Below are 21,519 nucleotides of genomic sequence, written 5' to 3'. Positions count from 1 at the left end.
GGGGGCTTAGCTATAGTCGAGTACTCGCCTAAATGTAAAAAATCCTACCGAATGGTGGGCGATCCTCCCACTCGGGGGCTTAGCTATAGTCCAGTACTCGCCTAAGTGTAAAAAATCCTACCGAGTGGTGAGCGATCCTCCCACTCGGGGGCTTAGCTGCAATCCAGTACTCACCTAAGTTTGAAAAAATCCTACCGAGTGGTGAGCCAGCCTCTCACTAGGGGGCTTAGCTGCAGTCCATTGCTCGCCTAAGTTTGAAAAAATCCTACCGAGTGGTGAGCCAGCCTCTCACTCGGGGGCTTAGCTGCAGTCCAGTACTCGCCTAAGTTTGAAAAATCTTACCGATTGGTGCAGGTCGACCACGACCCCCCCGGGGCTGCACCGTCAAGAAGAAGGACGAGATTGTGCGAGCGATCCTCCCACTCAGGGGCTTAGCCAAGGCAAGCTGCTTTCAGGGACGTCAAGACCATTGCTGAATGCCTCGGTGATGAGCCGATCAACGCTGCTCAGGGCTCGTCCAACAGGTCGACTGCGGCCTCTTCCTCAGAAGCTGCGTCAAAAGTACAAGAACCAATCCGAGTAAAGAACAAGTTCCGCTCGAAGACAAACACAACATATTCAAGGATAAACCCAGTTCAGATAAATCCAAAGGTTCCAAACCGCGGATTAAAGTGCTCGGGCGTCAGGCCCGAAGGAGTTTCAACGATTACAAAATCACTCGGCATTCTGAGGCAAATAAGGGTGAGGCATAATGTTTTTTGATCACTTGTCAAGAGAAGGGCTGGCTGGATCACATAAGCTGTCAAGATCAATGCTGTCCGCAATGCGAGTGGCAGCCTCAAGGAAGGTGTCCATGAAGGACTGGAAGGTGTGCTTCTTAGTATTCACAACCTTGAGGGCTGCCAACTTGTCTTCTCTGGCGTCCTTGCAGTGCACTCAGACCAACGACAGGCCGATGTCAGCGCCATAGCGATCAGATGAATTCGTCCACTGCTGCACTCGGCCAGGGATCTGATAGAGTCGAGTCATCAGCGACTCGAGATCTTGAGAAAGTTCTGCCTGAGGCCAGAGTTCGGCGTCAACCCGAGTCATTGCCGCCTTCAGTCGAGCCAGATAAGCAACGGTGCCGTCCAAGCGTGATTCCAACCGCAGCAAGTTCATCGCAACGTCATCTTTCACCAGAAAATTGATGGGGTTGAGACCTGTCTCGACCCGCCCGGTCTCAGCTTGAAAATCCTGACAAAGTTCTGCACAATGATGAAAAATAGTGAGTTGACAATATAACAACATATTTCAATCGACGACAGCTAACCAGTCGAGCGGCAGTACCTTCAAGCTTCAGAACTAGTTTTGCGGCAAGTTGTCCCAGATAGGATTCTAGCTCGCCTGTCCTAGCTTTGAGACTTCCAACTTCATTGGTCAGGTTCTCCTTGTCCTTCTTCAGTTTCTCAACTTCCCGATTGGCTTCAGAGATGGCAGTCTTCAACTTCGTGTTCTCCTCTTCCAACTTGCCAACTGAAGCCAGTTTCTTGTCCGCAAGTGCTGTCTTCTCTCATGCTTCCTTGTAGACAACAGGAAGGTCCTGATCCTTCTTCTCCAGAGCTTCCTTCATTCTCTCTAAAGAAACAACACTCTTCAGACGAGCCTAAAGCTGACGGTTTTCACTATGCACATCTGCTTGTGTGAAGTCACTCGGTTCAAAGAGACTGAAAGAAAAAACACTGAAAGGTGCGAGCTACTAGGTGGACAAGTGTCGATTGATTACCTCCCATGATGGCTATTTCTTCTTGAGCAGTATTGAGGTTCTTCTTTGCAAGTTCAAGATCAAGTTCGAGGCTGATGTGCTTCTTGTCTAACTCAGAAAGCCTAGCTCCAAGATCACAACACCTCTGCAGTCAGCGAGAGAGATATATCAGTCGACAGAAATAAGAGACAATGAGAGTGAAAGGTTACTCTAAGACTACTACCGAATAAAATATTCAAAAGTAGTCTCGGGGACTACACCCAATGGGTGCACTTAGCATGCCCCCACTGCTTTAGATCAAGACTCAGCATGATCTGCCCAGCATGAGTAAAGAAAACATAGATTCTCAGACCTTAGTTGACTGCCAGCAGTTGACCGTGGTCTCGGGGACTACACCTAGTGGGTGCACTCGGCATGTCCCCATTGGTCCTGACAGAATACTAAAACTCAGCACGAGTCGAGTGGAGCGGAAGACTTCCTAAACTCTACAAACAGGCACACCCCAGTGGGTGATGAGATATAAAAAAGCATTCAAAAGTTCAGTCGGGAGTTCACTAACCTTAACATTGGTCTGCAGAGCGGTGCTGGCATTATAGGCCACGTGGCTGGCCTCATGCATCACCTTCACATGCTCCATAACAAGGTTCACATGGCGAAGAGCCTCCCTGGCAGCACTTGGTGAATCATCTAGGGTCTGGTATGCAGCAAAGAGTGATGGCTCCAAGGTGGCCAAGGAAACTACTGGGTCGGATGCGTGGAGTTGCACTGGAGCAGCAGGAGCCGGAGCAGTTGACCCCGACAGACGACCAGTCGTCAGCGGGTTGGCGAATGTGACGTTGGTCCGAACCGGATCACCGGAACGCTCGACCACCGCCTCAAGCACCGGCGTTGACTGAGGGACTTGAACTTCAAGCCCTCTCCTGCTTGATCCCCCGCCTCTCCTCCTCCTCCCCTGTAGAGGCACTTCTTCTTCTTCATCATCGGGAAGTATGACGATGTCTCGCGGAACTGCAGCGAAAGCAAAACATCGGAAATTCAGCCGATCGATAACTCAATCGACTAATGAGTTCTGGTCGAACAGACTTACCAGCTCGGGAGGTGGCCGCATCGTCGGTGTCCTCGTCTCTTGGAGCTTTGTTGATATCCATGTCAGTCGCAGCAGAGGCTGGGATAGAAATATACATGACCCATTCAGTCAGAATAGAAGCTTCAGTCATCCTAGATAAATGCAAGAAAGATACTCACCCTGAAGCAATAGGGACGTCCATCTTGATCCTCGGCAAAGTCTTCCGAGTCTTTGGAGGAGCAACCTTGGGCTTCTTGGCGATCTTCTCTGTTGGCTCCGGAGTCGACGTCCGAGTGCGCTTCTGTGTGTGGGTACTTGGAGCCACGTTCTTTCTGTGCCCGCCTGCCGGGTCATGGTGTTGCTTGGATCGGTGTTCAGAGCGCGGCAGCGAGTCAACCGCTTCCTCGTCGTCTGAATCCTCGCTTTCCTCCTCCTCGTCGTCATCCGAAGATTCCCATTCACCGCTCTGCTCTGTGCTGGCCTCTCCCTCTTGGTCCTGCTCTAGAACTTGTTCACCGTCGGGCATCGAATAGATGTCAGTAAAAACCTACAAGGCAAGAAGTTGAGTGAAAGTCAGTCGAGCTCAAGGACAGTCAGAATGTGCATGCAAAGGCAGTCGGAATAAAGAACATACCTTGTTAGGCTGATTGTCGACACTGTAGGGGACGACTCTCCTAGCCCCTCTAGGGTTGTCCTAGTTGCCTGTAATGCTCTTCAACCACATGGCCACGGTCTTGGCTGGAACTTCCTATGGATGAACACGAGCGGTGTCGTCAGCCGCAGAGTACAGCCACATGGCATGGTCACGTGCCTAAAGAGGCTGGATGTGTCGACTGAGGAATACTTCCAGTAGGTGCATGCCAGTGACACCCTAATTGAGCAGTTGGACCACTTTCTCAACCAGCATCTTCGTCTCCACGTTCTAAGCAGCAGTCACTTTTAGTGAAGAAGGAGTTTGGACACGGTCAAAAGTGAAGTGGGGAAGGCCGGTCTACTGACCCGGAGTTGGGAGGTCCTGGCAGTAGAACCAGGTCGACTGCCAGCGCCTAACCGACTCAGGTAGAGTCATGGAAGGGAAAGAACTCCTCTGCCTCTTCTGGATACCCAAACCCCCACACATATGAATGACATGGGTTTTCTCGTCACTCGTTTTCGCTTTTTTCACCGATTGGGAACGGATGGTGAAAATATGTTTGAAAAGACCATAGTGCAGTCGACACCCCAAAAAGTTTTCACACATCGACATGAACGCGGCAAGGTATGTGATGGTATTGGAGAAAAGTGATGGAGTTGGGCACTGAAGAAATTCAAGAAGCCCCGGAAGAAGGGGTGTGGAGGAAGCGAGAAGCCCTGGTCGACATGGGTGGCAAGCAGTACACACTCACCCGGTCGAGGCTGCGGCTCCATCTCCCCCTCAGGCAGCCTTGCCGCACCCTTGGTGATTAGCCCGGATTCCAGCAGCTCGTCCAAATCCTCCTGCCGGAGCGAAGACCGGATCCAATCGCCCTGGATCCAGCCTGGCGGCAACCCCGAGCGCGATGACGACCCGCGGTTCTGCTTCTTGCCCTTCGCCGCCCCCGTGGCCTTCTTCGCGCATTCCAGCGCCGCCGTCTTGTCTTTCACCATGGTGGCGGACCGGCGGCGTTGAGAGTAGAGGAGCCGGATGCGGTGGAGAAGCAGAGGAAGAAGAAAGAAAAACAGACGCGAACAGTGCATGCGCCTCGACTCCGTCACCTTATAATGGGCCGCTTCCGAGTGGCTGACGCGTGGGACCGAGCGATCCTATCAAATCCCGCAACAGTCGCGTGCAATGTACGTGGCGAAAAAGGTGGTGCGGAGATCGAGGCACTATTGTTTATCCGCCCCTCTTACTTCGGCGTGCCCCGTCCCGCGCACTTCCCCAAAATTTTGTATCCCGTGAAATCCAGGATACCCTGCTATCAATCGCGCCAAAGATTCTGCACCCCAAGACAGCACTCGGCAGATGATGCTACAAGTTCAGTCGGCAACTCTCTGAATGGATCAAGGCGACTGAATCAAGGCTGAAGTACCAACCTAAGCCTTCCGTCCTGCATAAAACACTCGCGAGACACAAAGCTTGGAAAAAGTTCAACTTCATACTACTTTCCACTCAAACCTTAATCCATTTGGGGGCTACTGATGAGGATACAGACCTAGGGTAGGGTCATAGGCCTGACCTATATGTCCTACCCAAGGTCACTACCCTAGAAGATAAGAAGTCCAAGAGGCAACGAAGAACCCTCAGTCAAAGGTGTCGAGTGCAATCTACTCGACCAATCATATCACTCGGGTACCCCTCCTACCTGTTATCACTCGACCATATGAGGAATCACTCGCCTACTGAAGGCCAGGAGTCACTCAGCATTGCAACGGTCAGACGTTCACTCTATAGTCTTTAAGGTCATTAATAGCACTTAAGGCTGGCCTTATCAGTAACACCCCTACTTCATGTACATTAAGCCCCTTGTAATGGAGGATGGCTGGGGTCCTGGCGCACTCTATATAAGCCACCCCCTCCTCTAGGACAAGGGTTCGCACCCCCTGTAACACCACGCACATATAATCCAGTTGACCGCCTCCGGGCACCGAGACGTATGGCTATTACTTCCTCTGCGAAGGGCCTGAACTCGTAAATCTCATGTGTACACCTTCACCATACCTGAGATCTTGCCTCTCCATACCTACCCCCCTTTATACTGTCAGTCTTAGAACCACGACAGGTATGTGTAACGCCCTCGATGCGGCTATATCTCCCACGTGCCGAAGCACGACTTAGAGGCATAACCGCATTGAAAGCAATGTCGCAAGTGAGGTAATCTTCGCAAACAACCCATGTAATACATCAAGGGAAAAGATACATAGTTGGCTTACAATCGCCACTTCACACAATTACATGAATAAGCATTACATCATACAAATACAATCAAGGTCCGACTACGGAACCAAAATAAAAGAAGAACGCCAAATGCGACAAGGTCCCCGATCGACCCCAACTGCGCTCCACTACTGATCATCTAGAACGAAACAACACAAAGGACAAGATCTTCATCGAGCTCCTCCTTGAGCTTGGTTGCATCATCTGCACGGTTCAACGGCACTTACAAGCTGGTTTTGGAAGTATCTGTGAGCCACGGGGACTCAGCAATCTCGCACCCTCGTGATCAAGACTATTTAAGCTTATAGGTAAGGCAAGGTAAATATGTGGAGCTGTAGCAAGCGACTATCATATAGGGTGGCTAACTTGTTCGCAAAAGAGAGCGAGAAGAGAAGGCAAAAGCACGGTCGAACAACTATGATCAAGAAGTGATCCTAAAACAACCTATGTCAGGCATAACTCCAACACCGTGTTCACTTCCCGGACTCCGACGGAAAGAGACCATCACGGTTACACACGTGGTTGATGCATTTTAATTAAGGTCAACTTCAGGTTTTCTACAACCGGACATTAACAAATTCCCGTCTGCCCATAACCACGGGCACGGCTTTCGAAAGTTCAAATCCCTGCAGGGGTGTCCCAACTTAGCCCATCACAAGCTCTCACGGTCAATGAAGGAATAGACCTTCTAGCGGGAAGACCCGATCAGGCTCGGAATCCCGGTTACAAGACATTTCGACAGGTAAAACAAGACCAGCAAGACCGCCCGATGCGCCGAAATCCTGATAGGAGCTGCACATATCTCGTTCTCAGGGCAACACCGGATGAGCGCTCCGTACAACTAAAACCAGCCCTAAAGTTTCCCCGAGGTGGCGCTGCAAAGGACTCTAGTTCGGACCAACACTTAGACAAGCACTGGCCCGGGGGGGTTAAAATAAAGATGACCCTCGGGATGTGCGACTCCCAAGGGAAAAGGCTAGGGGGCGAATGGTGAAACCAAGGTTGGGCCTTGCTGGAGGAGTTTTATTCAAGGCGAACTGTCAAGGGGTTCCCATTATTACCCAACCGCGTAAGGAACGCAAAATCCGGGAACATAACACCGATATGACGGAAACTAGGGCGACAAGAGTGGAACAAAACACCAGGCATAAGGCTAAGCCTTCCACCCTTTACCAATTATATAGATGCATTAATTAAATAAGACATATTGTGATATCCCAACAAGTAAACATGTTCCAACAAGGAACAACATCTCCATGTTCCAACAAGGAACACACTTCAATCTTCACCTGCAACTAACAACGCTATAAGAGGGGCTGAGCAAAGCGGTAACATAAACAAACAACGATTTGCTAGGACAAGGTGGATTAGAGGCTTGGTTCAACAATATAGGAGGCATGATAAGCAAGTGGTAGGTATCGTAGCATAGGCATAGCAAAAGAGCGAGCTTCTAGCAAGCAAAGATAGAAGTGATTTCGAGGGTATGATCATCTTGCCTGAGATCCCGCAAGGAAGAAGAACGAGTCCATGAAGAAGACAAACAGACGTAGTCGAACGGGTCCTCACAAACGCGACGTTACCGGAACCAACCCGAAGAAGCAAACACCGAAAAGAAGCACACAACATAGTAAACAACCAACACAAGAACATGGTATGATATGCGGGATGCGGTATGCGATACATATGTGTGATTTGACAAGGGATGCATGAACCTGGCCTCAACTTGGAAATCCAAGTGTGCCACTGGAAAGGTGAGATGAAATCGCTTGAAAACGATATAAATAACGCCGGAATCGGAGTCACGGTTTGGAAATGGCGAGCAATTCAAATATGGCACCGGTCTGCAATTTACAGCAAGTAGTCAACTAAATGCAACGAGATGAACCTGCTACAGCAACCAAACATGGCATCAAAATACATGGCAGGAACACATTCATGATGCTTAACAAAAGTCTAGCACTGAGCTAGGGCCAATTCATCCATTAAGAGGTTCAAACAAGCATGGCAAAAATGCATTTGGTAAACAGATTTCAGACTTAGTGAATTTAACACTTGTCTGGAATTTCAGATCAGATAGCACACTTTGGAGCAACAAAACTATATGCTACAGGACCTAAACATGGCAAAGTAAAGCATGGCATGGAGATACTCAAATAGCTTAACAAAAGTCCCATAGTGACCTTGAGCCAAAAGGGATCAGAAAATACATTTGCAAGCATGTGAACATGACAAAAACATAATCAGTTCTTAGACTTAGTGAAAACTGGGACATGCAAAAGATATCAAGTAGGCATGTTTACGAGCTCGATGCACTCACTACAGAGCATGTCATGACAATCTAAGCATACACCCATCAGGAATACACAAAATACAAGCTAGACATGGCAAGAACAATAACATGGCATGCACGGATCAACTACAACATCATCGGCAAAATCGCTAACAAGTAGACAATCTGCCCAGATTCACGAAATAGCAAAAGTAGAGCTCGATTGACTCAACATAGGGTGCTCCATAATTGCAAACAAAGACATGGATGGATAGAGCACTACAAGATTGACAAATCATCCTTACTGTTCATCCTCAAAAGAGGCACGGATCACTAGGAAACAACATGAACATATGGGATCATGAGATAAACAGACCAAGGACTTAGTGGATTCCAAGTCCCTGAAATCAGCATTAACAAGTGCACCACTTTGCAAGCTTGTGCTAGTCACCACACACATCACAAAAATACATGGGTTGCACCTCTGGAAAGATGGCAAAACCCTTAACAAAACATATGTAGAGCACCTAGGCATATCATGCACACAATAAACATGGCAAAAATGACAAATATCTAAATAGAGCAGCAAATCTGACAATTATCTCAATTAGCACTCTTCTAACAGCATTTCGGGCATCAAAATGAACTCAAATAAAAATGATGCAATGGAATGAAATGATGTACTCTCAGAGACGAACATTTTGATATGCTATATGCCCAAAACGGAGCTACGGATGCAAAGTTATAGCACGATGAACATGAGAAAATGAACTAGGGTTTCGGGGGTAAAAGTCAACCTAGACGAGATCCAGATCTGGATCTGGCGTGTTTCCCGAGGTTGGCCGGAGTTATTGTAGGTGGCACGGTCGCCGAGGATAGCCGGGGAGGCGCTTGCCGGCGACGAGGGGCGGCGAGGAGGCGGCGGTGGCGGGCTCGGATGGCGGGGCGGCGGAGGCGAGGTGAGGCGGCGACGAGGAGGTCCGGCCGGCGGAGCTCGCTCCGGCCGGCAAAGGCGCGGCGGCGGCGGCCGGTGATGGCGCGCGGCGGCGCGGCGGAGGAACGGCCGACGAGGAGGCCGGCGGGCGATGGTGCCGCGGCTCGGGCGCGCGGGCCGGGAGGGCCTCCCGCAGGCTCACCGGGCCGGTGGCGCGGGGGCGGTGGCGCCTGCCACGTGGCGCGAGCGGATTGGGCGCGGCGATGTGTCCGGCCCGGGACGGACATTGTCCGGCGCGACAGATCTGGGGTTTTAGGGTTTCGAGGAGGGGATCCGGAATTTGGATGAGGGGGTCTATATATAGGCATAGAGGGAGCTAGGAGTGTCCAAAAGAGGTGCGGTTTTCAGCCACGCGATCGTGATCGAACGCTCTAGAAGATGGAGGAGGTTTAGGTGGGTTTTGGGCCAAATTGGAAAGGTGTTGGGCTGCAACACACACGAGGTCTTTTCGGTCCCTCGGTTAACCGTTGGAGCATCAAACGAAGTCCAAATGGTACAAAACTTGACAGGCGGTCTACCGGTAGTAAACCAAGGCCGCTTGGCAAGTCTCGGTCCAATGCGGAAATGTTTAATCCCCACACATGAAAGAAAGGTAGAAATGACCACCGGAGGAGAACGAAGCACCGGAATGCAAAACAGACAACAGGGAAAATGCTCGGATGCAAGAGACGAACACGTATGCAAATGAAATGCACATGATGACATGATATGCAATGCATGACACGCAAGCAATGACAAAGCAACAACAACGAATAACTGGACGACACCTGGCACATCGGTCTCGGGGCGTTACAACACTCCACCACTACGAGAGGATCTCATCCCGAGATCTAGAATGGCACCGAAGGGACAACGAAAAAGGAAGAGAAATGGTAAAACTAAGTTGCTTCTTTGACAAATGAGTGAGACCAAAGAACCTTGAAAAGGTTGCGCAAAATGAAAGAAAGAAAGCAACGGAGAAGAAAAAGGTTGAAAAACAGTCCGTTAAGAAAGGGGAAAATGAAGAACCGATTTGGGTGGCACTTCGGATGAAAAGAGATGAAGACTTGATAAAATGAAAGAACTTGAGCATCGGACACAACACTCCGGTTAAATGGATAGGCATGAAAATAACACGAACCCGACAAAACAAGAAGATGGTTTGAAGAGAGCAACAACACAATGCCTCCGGAATGAAAAGAATAGAAGATAGATAATTGAAATAAAAGAATGGAGAAGAAAAGGACAACTTATGCCACAAAAGAGCTTGTAAAAAGCATCCTTAGGAGAAGGGTCGAACGGAGTTGTTGGAAAATCAGCAACGAAAGCAAAAGGCTGCTTGTGGGCTTATGGCAAACATCTCAAAATCAAGATGTGAAATTCTGCCACTAACGGAAATGATAGATTGGATTGATGTCAACAAGGAGTTGAGATGCTTATTTCACCGGGTAGGATAAATGAAGAACTTGGATCAAATATGAGCACCATAAATAGCGGCAATCCTTTAGGGAAGGCTTTGGGTGAACTATAACCCAAGATAACTCCAATGACGAGATTGATGGGTTAAAATATCTGATTCATGACAACATGTGAATCATGAAACATGAACTCAAATTATCAAGAATGACATAATACCACCTTTAATGATATGGCAGAAAGAATTGCACTCCGGATTGCAAGATGAAGAAACTTAAGCTCCTTAGAAAAAAAAATCTCGATGAACACTTCGAGAATGAAATAAATCATAGATGAACCATCATGTAGAACCTCCGTGAAGAACTCCGGTAAAAAAAGGATAACGAGAAGAAAAAGAAGTTGAAAACACAAGGTGAAACCTTGTAATGATTTAAATGAATCTCCGGTGAAATATAATTGAGAGAACTTGGAACTCCTGGAAAGAAAGATGAGCACTTGAAACCAAGAATATGTATGATGAACCACTCCGGAAAAAGAATTAATCACTTGGATGAAACAAGAATAAGAATTACATTATGCTTAACCTTCACCAATTTAAATTGATGACAAGCAGCGGATTTGACATACTACTTATTCTCGTAGAGAGCATTAAGATAGATATAGCGCCAACATGGGAAAATATTGAACGAACCACCGGTAGGAGAGAAATAACAAATTAATCGATACAATAACAAAGGAAGAGAAATCTTGAACGAGCCACCGGTACGAATTGAAAACAAACGAAGTAAAAGGGGTGAATCACCGGTAAGAATTTGAAAATGGAATTGGAAAAAGGCACAAATCGCTGGGAAGAATTATAAAATGAACGAAGATGCTTGAGAGGATTTAGATACATGAGAACGAAGAGATCACGAGCCGATTAAAGATCACTTGAACGAAGCACCGGTAAAATTAGGAGAACAATAACTGAAAGCTTGGAATGAATAATTATGAGATGATGGACTCCGGATGAACAAACTGAGAAGACTCTTGAATTGCTCCGGATAGGTGAAAAGAATATCTCACAATCGCATATAATTATGAGAGGATGGCAACAAGCTAGAATCACGAATCTTGAAGAGAATGGAGCTAGATTGAGAGAAAAATTTTCTTCGGTCTTCAAAATCTGAGAATGATGACGAGAAACACCACCATGAATTATTTAGACACTCCGGAAGAATCAAAATGAAGAGGTTGAGCCAACGATGAAAAGAATTGTGAAAGATCTCGAAGAAGGCATTTGACTGATGATAAATCATTCTTACATCAAACTTCGAAAAGAAATTTGGATAGCTCCGGGAAAAATAAGAAGAGTCAGGTAAGATCCTGGAAAAAGACCTGTGGGTTAGGGCCCACTCAAAAGATACGCCGTAGAACAATTTAAAAGAGAGGATGCACCGGTTGAAATGAATTGCTAGAATGAGATAACATCCTTGAAATAGCTTGAACGGATTAAGAGTGGAAACATGAATCTTCTGAGATATTTTCAGCACTCCGGAACAATTAAATAGTGAGAAGTGAATGAATATGAGGTGCACCGGCATGAGAAGGTATTTGAAATACAGAAAAGAATATGATCGACACCGAAAGCTTGAATTGGATCCACCGGAAAAGGAAAGAATGGAGAATGATGAACTTGAAGCTCCGTTAGCAACTGTACGATAAATCACCGGATCGAAACTTGAAAGAAAAAGATGAAGAGGCTTCACATGAATAACATGGATAGACGATTAAGAAATCTGAATCCTTGAAGAAAAACAAGGGAGGGAGGGCGGGAAAAACAAAGGCAACTTGGAGACGGATGAAACAAACGCCGTTAAAAAGGCTTAGAATTGATCTTGCGGATGTTGAAATGATCAGATCCACTTGAAGAGAAACACACCGGTTGAAAAGGATTGACATGACAATCTCGATTATCAAGAAGGATTAGTATTCACATAGGAGTATGCGAAAACCATTTGGGGAAGGTATGGAATCAACATTTGACTTTGAAGCAACTCGAATACCACAACTCAAAACAAAACAATGGATTGGATTGCAGAATAAGCGGGAACAAACATATGATAGAGATTTCATCCGAAGTTTTCGCGGTGGGGCCTACACGGGCTCAATCGTACAACACCATCATGTACAAGGCAGTGCACATGACATACGAAGCGTCCCCGAGTCGGCATAGCCAAGGACTCTTTAAGACACAACGAGACCACTGTAAAACCGACCGTAAATAGGCGGACCACTAGACGTCGAACCCCAATTTCGTATCATACATATGTCGGAAAGATATCCTAAGAGCTACTTGAATTCCCACCTATGAAACACCCGAAATTTTCCGGTTATGCAATTAGGTGTTGGGGATACAGGGGAAGCATAATATCTCACCCAAATCTAGAAAATCCTACATCCAGCTGTATCCATCCTTCAACAAATAACCAAGAAACCTTCGGAAATCATCTACCTCAACCTTCTAAAAGCATCCTTTATACAAGTTATGGCAATACTCCCGAACTCCCGCCCCAGTACTGGGTGGCGTCGAGGTTATCTCACCAACGAACTGTATAAAAGATATTTTCGATGTCGGCGTACTAAACTCGGGTATTCCAGAACTGCAACGATAAAATTATGACGACAACACCTTGGAGCTCAACTCCCCGGGACACTTCCACAAAACCCCTGACAGGAGGCACCAAGACAATGTTCTCGTCATAAAACCATCGTAGCAATTCCAAGATACCCGCGTGATCCTAAAATTTTTTTAGTGAAATTTGAGAAGAGAAGAGTCAAAACTCTACGTCAGGATGCCTTACCAGAGCGATGAAGGGACTGGGAAGTAAAAAGAATTCCTAATCTCTCCGATATATAATTCCTAAATGACTCAGAACATTTTTCTAGACTCAACTCGGCTGCTAATAATGATCAAGCAATGGGGCTCCTAAGGTCGGGGAAGGCTCTGATTACCAACTTGTAACACCCTCGATGCGGCTATATCTCCCACGTGTCGAAGCACGACTTAGAGGCATAACCGCATTGAAAGCAATGTCGCAAGTGAGGTAATCTTCGCAAACAACCCATGTAATACATTAAGGGAAAAGATACATAGTTGGCTTACAATCGCCACTTCACACAATTACATGAATAAGCATTACATCATACAAATACAATCAAGGTCCGACTACGGAACCAAAATAAAAGAAGAACGCCAAATGCGACAAGGTCCCCGATCGACCCCAACTGGGCTCCACTACTGATCATCTAGAACGAAACAACACAAAGGACAAGATCTTCATCGAGCTCCTCCTTGAGCTTGGTTGCGTCATCTGCACGGTTCAACGGCACCTGCATGCTGGTTTTGGAAGTATCTGTGAGCCATGGGGACTCGGCAATCTCGCACCCTTGCGATCAAGACTATTTAAGCTTATAGGTAAGGCAAGGTAAATATGTGGAGCTGTAGCAAGCGACTAGCATATAGGGTGGCTAACCTGTTCGCAAAAGAGAGCGAGAAGAGAAGGCAAAAGCACGGTCGAACAACTATGATCAAGAAGTGATCCTAAAACAACCTATGTCAGGCATAACTCCAACACCGTGTTCACTTCCCGGACTCCGCCGGAAAGAGACCATCACGGTTACACACGAGGTTGATGTATTTTAATTAAGGTTAACTTCAGGTTTTCTACAACCGGACATTAACAAATTCCCGTCTGCCCATAACCGCGGGCATGGCTTTCGAACGTTCAAATCCCTGCAGGGGTGTCCCAACTTAGCCCATCACAAGCTCTCACGGTCAACGAAGGAATAGACCTTCTAGCGGGAAGACCCGATCAGGCTCGGAATCCCGGTTACAAGACATTTCGACAGGTAAAACAAGACCAGCAAGACCGCCCGATGCGCCGAAATCCTGATAGGAGCTGCACATATCTCGTTCTCAGGGCAACACCGGATGAGCGCTCCGTACAACTAAAACCAGCCCTCAAGTTTCCCCGAGGTGGCGCTACAAAGGACTCTAGTTCGGACCAACACTTAGACAAGCACTGGCCCGGGGGGGGGTTAAAATAAAGATGACCCTCGGGATGTGCGACTCCCAAGGGAAAAGGCTAGGGGGCGAATGGTGAAACCAAGGTTGGGCCTTGCTGGAGGAGTTTTATTCAAGGCGAACTGTCAAGGGGTTCCCATTATTACCCAACCGCGTAAGGAACGCAAAATCCGGGAACATAACACCGATATGACGGAAACTAGGGCGACAAGAGTGGAACAAAACACCAGGCATAAGGCCGAGCCTTCCACCCTTTACCAAGTATATAGATGCATTAATTAAATAAGATATATTGTGATATCCCAACAAGTAAACATGTTCCAACAAGGAACAACATCTCCATGTTCCAACAAGGAACAAACTTCAATCTTCACCTGCAACTAACAACGCTATAAGAGGGGCTGAGCAAAGCGGTAACATAGCCAAACAACGGTTTGCTAAGACAAGGTGGATTAGAGGCTTGGTTCAACAATATAGGAGGCATGATAAGCAAGTGGTAGGTATCACAACATAGGCATATCAAAAGAGCGAGCTTCTAGCAAGCAAAGATAGCAGTGATTTTGAGGGTATGATCATCTTGCCTGAGATCCCGCAAGGAAGAAGAACGAGTCCATGAAGAAGACAGACAGACGTAGTCGAACGGGTCCTCACAAACGCAGCGTTACCGGAATCAACCAGAAGAAGCAAACACCGGAAAGAAGCACACAACATAGTAAACAACCAACACAAGAACATGCTATGATATGCGGGATGCGGTATGCGATGCATATGTGTGATTTGAGAAGGGATGCATGAACCTGGCCTCAACTTGGAAATCCAAGTGTGCCACTGGAAAGGTGAGATGAAATCACTTGAAAAAATATAAAGAACGCCGAAATCAGAGTCACGGTTTGGAAATGGCGAGCAATTCAAATATGGCACCGGTCTGCGATTTACAGCAAGTAGTCAACTAAATGCAACGAGATGAACATGCTACAGCAATCAAACATGGCATCAAAATACATGGCAGGAACACATTCATGATGCTTAACAAAAGTCTAGCACTGAGCTACGGCCAATTCATCCATTAAGAGGTTCAAACAAGCATGGCAAAAATGCATTTGGTAAACAGATTTCAGACTTAGTGAATTTAACACTTGTCTGGAATTTCAGATCAGATAGCACACTTTGGAGCAACAATACTATATGCTACAGGACCTGAACATGGCAAAGTAAATCATGGCATGGAGCTACTCAAAGAGCTTAACAAAAGTCCCTTAGTGATCTTGAGCCAAAAGGGATCAGAAAATACATTTGCAAGCATGTGAACATGGCAAAAACATAATCAGTTCTCAGACTTAGTGAAAACTGGGACATGCAAAACAGATATCAAGTAGGCATGTTTACAAGCTCGATGCACTCACTACAGAGCATGTCATGACAATCTAAGCATACACCCATCAAGAATACACAAAATACAAGCTAGACATGGCAAGAACAATAACATGGCATGCACGGATCAACTACAACATCATCGGCAAAATCGCTAACAAGTAGACATTCTGCCCAGATGCACGAAATAGCAAAAGTAGAGCTCTATTGACTCAAGCTAGGGTGCTCCATAATTGCAAACAAAGACATGGATGGATAGAGCACTACAAGATTGACTAATCATCCTTACTGTTGATCCTCAAAAGAGGCACGGATCACTAGGAAACAACATGAACATATGGCATCATGAGATAAATACACCAAGGACTTAGTGGAATTTCCAAGTCCCTGAAATCAGCATTAACAAGTGCACCACTTTGCAAGCTTGTGCTAGTCACCACACACATCACAAAAATACATGGGTTGCACCTCTGGAAAGATGGCAAAACTCTTAACAAAACATATGTAGAGCACCTAGGCATATCATGCACACAATAAACATGGCAAAAATGACAAATATCTAAATGGAGCAGCAGATTTGACAATTATCTCAAGTAGCACTCTTCGAACAGCATTTCGGGCATCAAAATGAACTCAAATGAAAATGATGAAATGGAATGAAATGATGTACTCTCAGAGACGAACATTTTGATATGTTATATGCCCAAAACGGAGCTACGGATGCAAAGTTATAGCACGATGAACAGGAGCAAATGAACTAGTGTTTCGGGGGTAAAAGTCAACCCAGACGACATCCAGATCTAGATCTGGCGCGTTTCCCGAGGTTGGCCGGAGTTACTGTAGCTGGCACGGTCGCCGAGGATGGCCGGAGCGGCACTTGCCGGCGACGAGGGACGGCGAGGAGGCGGCGGCGGGCTCGGACGGCGGGGCAGTGTCGGGTAGCGCGCGACGGCGCCGGGGCGGCGGAGGCAAGGTGAGGCGGTGACGAGGTGGTCCGACCGGCGGAGCTCGCTCTGGCCGGCAAAGGCGCGGCGGCGGCGGCCGGTGATGGCGCGCGGTGGCGCGGCGGAGGAACGGCCGGCGAGGAGGCCGGTGGGCGATGGTGCGGCGGCTCGGGCGAGCGGGCCGGGAGGGCCTCCCACGGGCTCGTCGGGCCGGTGACGCGGGGGCGGCGGCGCCTGCCATGTGGCGCAAGCGGATAGGGCGTGGCGATGTGTCCGGCCCGGGACGGAAATTGTCCGGCGCGCCGGATCTGGGGTTTTAGGGTTTCGAGGAGGGGATCCGGAATTTGGATGAGGGGGTCTATATATAGGCATAGAGGGAGCTAGGAGTGTCCAAAAGAGGTGCGGTTTTCGGCCACGCGATCGTGATCGAACGCTCTAGAAGATGGAGGAGGTTTAGATGGGTTTTGGGCCAAATTGGAAAGGTGTTGGGCTGCAACACACACGAGGCCTTTTCGGTCCCTCGGTTAACCGTTGGAGCATCAAACGAAGTCCAAATGGTATGAAACTTAACAGGCGGTCTACCGGTAGTAAGCCAAGGCCGCTTGGCAAGTCTCGGTCCAATCCGGAAATGTTTAATCCCCACACATGAAAGAAAGGTAGAAATGACCACCGGAGAGAACGAAGCGCCGGAATGCAAAACGGACAACGGGGAAAATGCTCGGATGCAAGAGACGAACACGTATGCAAATGAAATGCACATGATGACATGATATGCAATGCATGACACACAAGCAATGACAAAGCAACAACAACGAATAACTGGACGACACCTGGCACATCAGTCTTGGGGCGTTACAGGTATGCCAGGTCGCGATGTCGTGGTCAAGGCCAGGGGTGAGGGCTGGAGAGCCAGTAAGAGCTCCTGAGTCGCGATGCTCAGGAGCCCCCGTTTTAACGCGCAAGCGAATTGCATGGGAAAGAGAGGGAGCTCGTGGTGCCGCCCGCTGTAGACCTCAGGAGGTTCCTGCAAATCAGCACGAGAAAGGCACGGGTTGCCATTATGATTGCCGGCCGGCCACTGGTTGCTCCGAGAGAAGGGTGAGGGCACTAAGGGCCTGGTGAGGTGACGCGCGCGTGGTATGCCGCGGGCCAGAGCTCGACCGCTCAGATTTGTCGGTGTTGTAGGGACGGACCCATGCGCAAGCGCCGTGCCAGCGCGAGCGGCTCCCATGGTAGGTGGCAATCGAGCAGGTGATAATCACATGTAGATTAGGCATGAAAGGCAAATCAGCTTAGGTAAATGCAGAATGGATACATTGTTGGTGATCATTGCAGAAATCAAAAAATTTCTACACATCACCAAGATCAATCTATGGAGAGACTAGCAATGAGAGAGAGGGGAGTGCATCTTCATACCCTTGAAGATCGCGACACAGATGAGGGAGTCGTACTCGCAGCGATTCAGATCATGGTTGATTCCTATCTATGCGCCGAACAATGGCGCCTCCGTGTCCAACAAATGTATAGCACGAGGACGTCTCCTCCTTCTTGATCCAGCAAGGGGGAATGAGAAGTTGGGGAAGAACTCCGGCAGCACCATGGCGTGGTGGTGGAGCTTGCAGTCCTCCGGCAGGGCTTCGCCAAGCTCAACGGAGGAGGATGGGGTGTTGGAGAGGGGAGGGCTGCGCCTTGGATGAGGTACTACTGCCGTCCCTCCTCCCCTCTATTTATAGGGTGATGGGGGAAGGGGGCCGCCCCTCTAGATGAGATCTAGAGGGAGGCGGCGGCAAAGGGGAGGGGGCTTGCCCCCCAAGCCAAGGGGGCGCCTCCTTTAGGGATCCCCCCAACCCTAGGCGCATGGGCCCTAGGGGGGATGGCGCCCAGCCCACTTAGGGGCTTGTTCCCTTCCACATACAGCCCATAGGGCCCTCCGGGGCAGGTGGACCCTCCCGGTGGACCCCCGGAACCCCTTCGGTGGTCCCGGTACAATACCGGTAAACCATTGAATACTTTCGGTGACCGTATGATAACTTCCCATATGTAAATATTCACCTCCGGACCATTCCAGAACTCCTGTGACGTCCGCGATCTCATCCGGGACTCCGAACAACATTCGGTAACCACATACTATTTCCCATAACAACTCTAGCGTCATCGAACCTTAAGTGTGTAGACCCTACGGGTTCGGGAACCATGTAGACATGACCAAGACATCTCTCCGGCCAATAACCAACAACGGGATCTGGATACCCATGTTGGATCCCACATGTTCCACGATGATCTCATCGGATGAACCATGATGTTAGGGATTCAATCAATCCCGTACACAATTCCCTTTGTCTACCGGTATGATACTTGCCCGAGATTCGATCATCAGTATCCCTATACCTTGTTCAATCTCGTTACCGGCAAGTCTCTTTACTCGTCCGTAACACATCATCCCGTGATCAACTCCTTGGTCACATTGAGCTCATTATGATGATGTCCTACCGAGTGGGCCCGGAGATACCTCTCCGTCACACGGAGTGACAAATCCCAGTCTCGATTCGTGCCAACCCAACAAACACTTCCAGAGATACCCGTAGTGCACCTTTATAGCCACCCAGTTACGTTGTGACGTTTGGCACACCCAAAGCATTCCCACAGTATCCAGGAGTTGCACAATCTCATGGTCTAAGGAAAAGATACTTCACATTAGAAAATCCTTAGCACATGAACTACACGATCTTGTGCTATGCTTAGGATTGGGTCTTGTCCATCACATCATTCTCCTAATGATGTGATCCCATTATCAACGACATCCAATGTCCATGGTCAGGAAACTGTAACCATCTATTGATCAACAAGCTAGTCAACTAGAGGCTCACTAGGGACATGTTGAGGTCTATGTATTCACACATGTATTACGATTTCCGGATAACACAATTATAGCATGAACAATAGACAATTATCATGAACAAGGAAATATAATAATAACCACTTTATTATTGCCTCTAGGGCATATTTCCAACAGTCTCCCACTTGCGCTAGAGTCAATAATCTAGTTACATTGTGATGAATTGAACACCCATAGAGTTCTGGTGTTGATCATGTTTTGCTCATGGAAGAGGTTAAGTCAACAAATCTGCGACATTTAGATCCGTATGCACTTTACAAATATCTATGTCTCCATCTTGAATATATTCACGAATGGAGTTGAAGCGACGCTTGATATGCCTGGTCTTCCTTTGAAGCCTGGGCTCCTTCGCAAGAGGAATAGCTCTAGTGTTGTCACAGAAGAGAGTCATTGGGCCTGACGCATTGGGAATAACTCCTAGGTCTTTGATGAAGTCCTTCATCCAGACTGCTTCATGTGCTGCCTCCGAGGCTGCTATGTACTCCGCTTTACATGTAGATCCCGCCATGATGCTTTGCTTGTAACTGCACCAGCTAACTGCCTCTCCATTCAAAATATACACGTATCTAGTTTGCGACTTGGAGTCATCTAGATCTGTGTCAAAGCTAGCATCGGTGTAACCCTTTACGACGAGCTCTTCGTCACCTCCATAAATGAGAAACATATCCTTAGTCCTTTTCAGGTACTTCAGGATATTCTTGACCGCTGTCCAGTGTTCCATGTCGGTATTACTTTGGTACCTTCCTACCAAACTTATGACAAGGTTCAAATCAGGTCTGGTACACAGCATGGCATACATAATAGACCCTATGGCTGAGGCATAGGGGATGACACTCATCTTTTCTCTATCTTCTGTCGTGGTCGGGCATTGAGCCATGCTCAATCTCACACCTTGAGATACAAGCAAGAAACCTGTCTTGGACTGATCCATATTGAACTTCTTCAATATCTTGTCAAGGTATGTGCTTTGCGAAAGACCAATGAGGCGTCTCGATCTATCTCTATAGATCTTGATGCCTAATATGTAAGCAGTTTCTCCAAGGTCCTTCATTGAAAAACACTTATTCAAGTAGGCCTTTATGCTTTCCAAGAATTCTATATCATTTCCCATTAATAGTATGTCATCCACAATGTGATAGCCTAGTTTTTTCCCTCTCTTATTTGCTTGATTTCATTTGAAAATTTTCTGAAACTTGGAGTTTTTGAATCTTTTCATATGGACTGAAACACTTGGGCATCCTTGGATTTCACCCAAGTGCTCCACTTCCCTCCTAAATCATCATTTCTCTTCTGATCCACCCCAAAATAATCCTTGGAATATTTTTGAAAAATATTCATTTTCTCTCAAAACCCTAGCCAGATCAGTTTGCTTCAAAGCAACCTTAATTTTTATGGCTCAGAAAAATCTGAGATAATTCACAAATATTCTGTGAACCCTAGGGCACCTCCCTGAGCAAAAATATTTCATCACTTTTTGGAATATTTTTGCTACAGAAAATATTTTCTGTTCTGGATAGACATGGTGGTTTCTACAGCAACTACCATTTTACTTGCTCCATTTGACCTGAACTTTCTTGTGCATCTTTCCTTAGTAACTCATGACTAGCCTCCAAAGCACAGCCTCTAACTCCCAGCCGTTTGACCACAGTAACTGTTCAAAGTTACTGATCAGAAACTTACCTGGCTTGTAAAAACCTCTCTGCTGCACCTGGTTCCAAACCAAATCGTGGTAACACTCAAAACTACCACGAACAACATGCCAGACATGAAGTTTATGCTTAGATCGGCCTGATGTCATAGTTCACGCGGTGACCACGTTCGTCTAGGGGTGTTGGCATGCGTGTCGACGCGCTCTGAGTGCCACTGATCGCTCTGTTC

Source organism: Triticum dicoccoides, chromosome 2A, assembly GCF_002162155.2.
Source record: "Triticum dicoccoides isolate Atlit2015 ecotype Zavitan chromosome 2A, WEW_v2.0, whole genome shotgun sequence".
NCBI lineage: Eukaryota > Viridiplantae > Streptophyta > Magnoliopsida > Poales > Poaceae > Triticum > Triticum dicoccoides.
This window is presented reverse-complemented; position numbering follows the sequence as displayed.